This window comes from Cannabis sativa, chromosome 7 (genome assembly GCF_029168945.1).
Source record: "Cannabis sativa cultivar Pink pepper isolate KNU-18-1 chromosome 7, ASM2916894v1, whole genome shotgun sequence".
Classification (NCBI taxonomy): Eukaryota; Viridiplantae; Streptophyta; class Magnoliopsida; order Rosales; family Cannabaceae; genus Cannabis; species Cannabis sativa.
Window position 1 is genome coordinate 42641370 of NC_083607.1, and position 7373 is coordinate 42648742.

Here is a 7373-nt window from a genome sequence, read left to right on the forward strand (position 1 = left end):
CTAAGTTGATTTTTATCATCACACTTAAATATTTCTTTTTCATGACATTTAATTAAATAGAAAATTATTTTTAGTTGAAATTTATTTTTTCAACTAAATTTAAATAATTTTCAAAATATATTTTTTCTTTATTTTATTAATCAATTTTCGAAATTGCATTTCTTAAATGCTAGAATTTCGAATTTGATCTTGAAAAATAGATTAAGTTGTAAATTAATTATTTATTTTAATTAATTCTTGGATCAACTTAAATCAATGATTTTTTCATTTATTGATTAATTTAAAATAAATTGAATTAAAGTATATTATTAGAAATTGAATTAATTAGTCAAAGGAAAATCTAGATAGATGATATTTTTGCTTGAAGTATTTTTCTAGTGTATTTAATTAAATAGAAAATTAATATTTAAGTTGATTTTCATCATCATACTTAAATATTTGAAATTTTTCTTATATATTTAATTAAATAGGAAAATTATATTTTTTGTTGTAAATAAATTTTATTAATTAATTTTGGGCCAACATTAAATTAGAATAATTTTTCCAGGATTAATTTTTTATTTTAACATGCATTTTCGAAAATTGTATTCTTAAATACTTTAATTTTTCGAAATGCAATATATATTTATAGAAAATTAAATTTGAGTTGTAAATTAATTTATATTAATTTTGTAACAACTTAAATTGAATATTTTTCTAAATATTTATTGGAAATTATTACTAAGATGGAAATAATTCATGTTATTTTTATATCCATCTTAGTAAAATTTATAAATATTAAATTAAAATTTATATTTAGAATTTTTCATTCTAAATTGGAAATTTTAAATAAATATATATTTAAAATAAATAAATTGAATAAAGAGAATCAAAGAAAATACAACTCACTTTAAATAATGAGCTTGATTATTATTAAGATATTCGATCTCCATTGTTGGTCTTACGAAAGTTAATTGTTTTCAATATAACCTCGAGACGCTAGACTTCGTCCCCCTATGGATGGTTATTCGTTGAACGCATTTAACACCGTAAGATTTTATTTGATAAGTGTTTTGTGAGTTTTCGTCTCTATTTAGACTCTCCCCTACGGTGACTACTTAGAGATAAACTCATAAAACATGAAACAATGGTGGAAGCTCATAAAATGAGAATAACCTTGACTCTCGCCTACCGGGACAACGTTGGATTCTTATTTTGATCGAATAAAAGGTTGCTAGAATGGTTTCTATTTTAGATGAGCTGACAACTCTATTCAATAAATGATGCTTTGACTCTCGCCTACCGGGACACTGTATCAGTTTGTTGAAAACCTTGGAAATTATTTAGGATTGTATGTTTTAGTATTTTCACTAGTCATTCCTACTTGCTATATGTTTATAATTTCTGAATTGTGTATGAATTTATATTGAACCATGTTATTTTCTGTTATTAAGTTGTAGTTTAATTTCGAATCTTCATTGTTGGTCTAACATGTTTGTTTTTCTAATGAGATAAATCCCTAATGGATTTTCACCATTAGACATACATAATAGTGTAAGATCTCGAAAGATAAATATTGTATATGCAACATCTAGCTGTTCATCAATTGATGACACCTTAGACTAGTATTTTTACAATATGAAACAAAAAGATTACATAAATAAGATTACTTTGTCTTTCGCTAATCGAAGCATCGTTGGATTCTTATTTATAAACGAAATTATCCTAATTCCTCTTAGCTTATTCATTTCGAATTAGCTTTAAAAACATATCATTGGATGAATGGTCTATAAATCATTTCATGTCATTATATTTTCTCTTAAAAAATTAAATGACGCATATGATTATAATCTCGAAATTCTATTCCCAATTGATATAAATCCTCAATCTTAGAAATCTCCTACTTGTATGGGCAAATCTGACTTAGAGTTTGTATTAGTAGTTGTGGTCCAAGAAAGAATTACTCATTATATTTGGTTGAATTTAAGTCTTTGACTTTAATTTTAGAATCCAAACAAAAATTTTCTTATATTTCTAATTCCAGAATACAATACAGTTACACTTTCTCAAGTGTTTAATATCCATCTTCTATTAATGGATTAAAACTGTATGGAATATGAGTTAGGTATTCTATGACTAGGATCCACTTGCACTATTCTAAGAATTCTTTTATAAACCTATGTCATCAAAAGAAACTACCACATTTTTTTAATCTATGGCATTTGTATCTTGTTCATAGTGGATTTGACAAGATCAATCTCTGCAAAGAGTTAATATGCCTATATCCACTGAAAGTAGTTCATCTCATTCGCAGATGGATGTACATTCAGGGGTGGATATGAGTTTTTCGTTGTATTCTTAAAACAATAACTCTAGATTATACCTTTTAGCAAAGAAATTTGAAATGTTTGAAAATTTTCATTAATTTCTAGCAAAGGTTAAAACCATTAAGGTAAGTGGTTAAAGATCTTGCGAACTGATAGGGGTGGAGAAATAGTTAGTAGATATGCAGTTCAAAGATCATTAAATTGATTTTTGAATTACATCCAAACTTACCTCCCCAGAAATTTCGAGTTGCATATTGATGATTAGTTACTAGTCGTTGCCTAAATCCTTCTATGGTAATACAATTTCAGAATGATGTAATGGTTGGGTACTTAATGTAAATCATTACTAGATTCATAGATGACCTAATCAAAATCTTAAGAAAAGCTAGAACTGTTAACCATGGTTTGTTAGCTATTCTAAGTGATTAGGGGTGGACCATCCCATTGTCAATAGATAAGAAAGTGTTTGTTCAAACAAATACTACTTTTCTAAGAAAATGACTAAGTCTAAAAAACAAGTAGCAAATAAAGGAGATATTTAATTCTTGATTCCAAAAGTGTTCTATCATCTTATATAACATATGATGATCCCACTGCCTCTGTTGTCTTGTCACAACCGAAGAGATCAATACCATTTAGTTTTCTTAGACATAATTCACGGTGCCTTGTCGTAGTGGGAGAGTTTCTAGGAACTCACCTTCTTATGACTTGGGAGACACTAGTGATTAAAATCCATTGTGAGTTTAAACAAGTAATGGATTGTCAATATAAGAAACTAAGAAGAAAGCCAATAGAACTATGGTTTAATCCATTCACATGGAATAACCTAAAGTTTTCTATTACAAGGACATAAAAGGAAATTTTAGTTAATAAGTCTATTCTATGGACTTAACAAACTTCCTGTTCCAAGTATTATAGGTTTGAGTTTATCTAATCCTATGGCTTGTGGTATACCTGGTAATTACTTACTCTAATGCAAGCAACTTACTTTAGTAAGATGCTGAAGCATTTTCTTTCTAATGGCAATCTATAGAAGCTTCACAACTTCTTAGGTATAGATTTTATTTATCTAAGGAAAAGTCTTAACTATTCCAGAAAAGATAAAGCCATGAAAGAATTTCTTATATCAACAGTGAGAGGTCTTAGATATGCTTTTGTATGCCTTAGACCAGACACCTGCTGTTGAGTGGGAGTAATGAGTAGGTATCAGATTAATCCAGGAGAAGAACATTGGAAGACAATCAAGTAAATCCTAAGATTAAGAAGAGGAACTATATGTTAGTCTATAAGAGTGTGTTTAAAACTCTTAGACTACACCACATCAGTTTTCGAAATTTGCCTATGTGCTAGTAAATATTTCTGATAAGATGGTGGTTACTCTGGGGGTGGAATAGTGATTTTGGAGAAGTGTAAAAACCTATCTGAAGTCTCTAGGTCTACCAGAGAGGGACTGAATGTTAAGGTTGCAGGAAAGGTACTTATTCAGTCTAAGGAAAGTTCTATACATTTTTGGCATCATTCCAAATTGCCTTAAACTACTAGTGTTAATTTCCTGATTAACCAAAAGTAGTTGCCAAAGATAAAGAATCCAGTATCCCAAGAGAGTAGACATATAGAGAGGAATTTCACATTATCAATGATTTTGTGATTAAAGGAAGAGTAATAGTGGAGAAAAGGTTGTGGTTAATTCAACCTTTCAGATCCTATTACGAGGAGTTTACTACTACTACACTTGATTTGTATATCAAGGTGTCGAGATTATTTGAAACGCACTTTTTGTTTTATATTAGTGCAAGTGGAGGTTTGTTGGGTTTTATGCCCTAAATAAAACTCATTTCAATATAATCAGATTTACTTATTAATATAGATCAGAAATAACATTTAATGTTGCATGGTTCACATGATTTATTTCATGATTATATAATGTATAAATTCATCTGAAACCCTTTTCACATACTGATCCTGTTTATTGTGCCGTCAACACATTGGAAAGTAAACATGACTATGTGAATAAAGTTTCCTAGATTTATCAGACACAGGGTTTTACTGATATGATAATCTATAACAAGAGTTTACTTGTATTTGGAGAAATACTATGTTCTTTCCAGAACATTGGTTAAAGTAAAGCTCAGGTTGGATGCATGGAGTATGCATCGGAAGGGACCGATATCGAACTTTGACTTAGATTTATTAAACTTACCGTAATATCTATTCAAGTCAATATCGCCTAGTTGATCCTAGATCAAATGATCTTAATCCTGTTATGATTAGGATCAATCTTGAAAGGCTATTCGTGTTCTTTTATTTGTTAGTTAAGCCTACTTTTAGGTCAGGGTGATACGTACATTTTGGGAACACGGTAGTGCAATTGAGTGGGAGCGCTAGCATAAACATGGAATCTATAGCTTCTATCTGGCGAATAGTAAGCAAAGGATGATCTCCTTCGAGCTTGACGAAACGAAAAGAAATGGTGGAGATCTCATTTCACATAAGCTGAAATATCATTTATACGGGGTCAAGTGTTTTAAGGATAAAATACATAGTAGGGTGTTACGGTAATTTAATCCCTTTACTGTGTAGATCATTCATATAGAGGATCATTGATCACATTAGGATTATAACAATGGATAACTAATGATGTGTCTATATGGTGGAACATATAGAGCATTTTATATACTGAGAGTGCAATTCTAAGTTCTATGCGTGGATTCAACGAAGAATTAATAAGTTAGTAAATTTTAGTGCTAAATTCTTGATCTACTTATTGGAAGCTCGGTTATATAGACCCATGGTCCCCCCACTAGTTGAGATAATATTGCTTGTAAGACTCATGTAATTGGTTTTGATTAATCAATTATAATTCTCAAATTAGACTATGTCTATTTATGAATTTTTCACTAAGTAAGGGCGAAATTGTAAAGAAAGAGTTTTAGGGGCATATTTGTTAATTATGATACTTTGTATGGTTCAATTAATAAATATGATAAATGACAATATTATTTAATAATTATTTATATTTATTAAATAGTTAGAATTGGCATTTAAATGGTTGAATTAGAAAATTGGCGTTTTTGAGAAAATCAAATGCAGAAAAGATAAAACTGCAAAATTGCAAAAAGTGAGGCCCAAATCCACTTGTATAGGGCCAGCCACTTTTGTAGGAAATTTAAACTGATTTTTTCATTATTTTAATGCCATATAATTCAAATCTAACCCTAGTGGAATGCTATAAATATATAGTGAAGGCTTCAGGAAAATAACACTTCTGATTCAGAAAAAACTGAGCCTTCTCTCTTCCTATCTTTGGCTGACCCTTCTCTTTCTCCTTCCCTCTTCAATTTCGAAAATCTTAGTGTGAGAGTAGTGCCCACACACAGCAAGTGATACCTCAATCATAGTGAGGAAGATCGTGAAGAAAGACTTTCAGCAAGAAGGAGTTTCAGCATCAAAGATTCAGATAAAGAGATCCAGGTTCAGATATTGATAATGCTCTCCTACAGAAAGGAATCAAGGGCTAGATATCTGAACGGAAGGAGTCATTATGTTCCGCTGCACCCAATGTAAGGTTTCCTAAACTTTATATGTGTTTATTTCATCGTTTTAGAAAGTTCATATTTAGGGTGTTAATAAACATACTTGTGAGTAGATCTAAGATCCTGGTAAAATAAATTCCAACAGTACGTAGTGATGAGGATGGTGGGTATTACAGGTTATTGGGTTTTCCTTTGGCGATTCAATTCTGGTTTTTCGAGTGTTGCCCGTACGTTATTGGAAAACTTTCTTTGTACTCAAATGTTGGCATTCCAAGGATTTTGAATTGGCCTAAACTACCCAAGGACAAGGAGGGTCAGGTGAAAATGGATGTCATGAACACCCTCATTTTCAATCGGTCTTTGAAAGAGGTAATTCTGTTGTTTTTTACACTGTTTCTACTGTTGTTTTAATGTTGTTTTTGTATACATTTGTTATACTTGATGTTTCAATTGTTGTTGTTATTTTATATTTTCAGTTTGATGTGCATATTTTATTTGGTTGTTGTTGTTATAGTTAAAATTACGAAACATCACTCCAACTTCTGTTGAGAGAGTGATTTTGAGCCTTAATGATTTTTTCTTTGGTGAGATTACTCCCGATGCTGTTAAATTCAAAATTAAAGGTGGTTCCAAGTCTGTTGGTCAACCTGGCTTGATGGGTGCTTCTTCATCATCTGCTCATGAGAATGTCTCTCGAGTTGAGTTTGAGGAATTAAAAAAGAGTATATCTGTTGTTGTCAGCCAGCAAGGGATTCTTATGAAATCTGTTGGTGAAATGTACAAGAAGTTGGACATTCTTATTGAGGTGTTTTTTTTATTGTCATTATTTGGTTTCTTTGTTATTTTTTTAGTAGTGTTTTTGTTGTTTTATACAGTTAATTAATTTTTTAAGTTTTTTTTTTTCCAGTCATCCCAAGGTGGTCATACTCACAATGGATCTTAGTCTGAAGATGCTCTTCGTTCTTTTGAAAATGAGGATGATGAAGATTCTACTTCAGAGGAAGATGAGGATGATAAAAATGAGGATGACAAAGGAGATGAACATCATGAGGATGATACTGATGATGATGATGATGATCTTGATGGAGCTGCTATTGGTGTTGGTCAGGATGAGGCTCACACGGGGGATGTTCGTAATGATGAGGGTGTTGTTGTCCCCGAGGTTGTTTTGAGGGATGATGATACTGGCAAGGTGGATGATGCCAGGAAGTCTGACCCTGTAGAACCTGTTTCAGAGATCAAACAAGTGTATTTCTTGTTTGCCCATCATTTTCTGTGCTCTTTTTATGGATTTTGTGTTTTAAGTTTGTTTTAATAGTTTTTTAATGTTGTTTTTGTTGTCAATGTGAACAGTCTGAAGTTGTGGAGGAGAACATTGATGTTGATGCAACAATTGCATCTGCTGTTAAAGCTGTGGAGAATTTAGTTTGTGTTTCTTTTCTTTTTTCTTTATAATTTGTGTTTATATAATATTCTATTGTTTTTTACTAGTGTTTTGATTGTACTTTTTTTTTTAAAAAAAAAAGTCATTTTT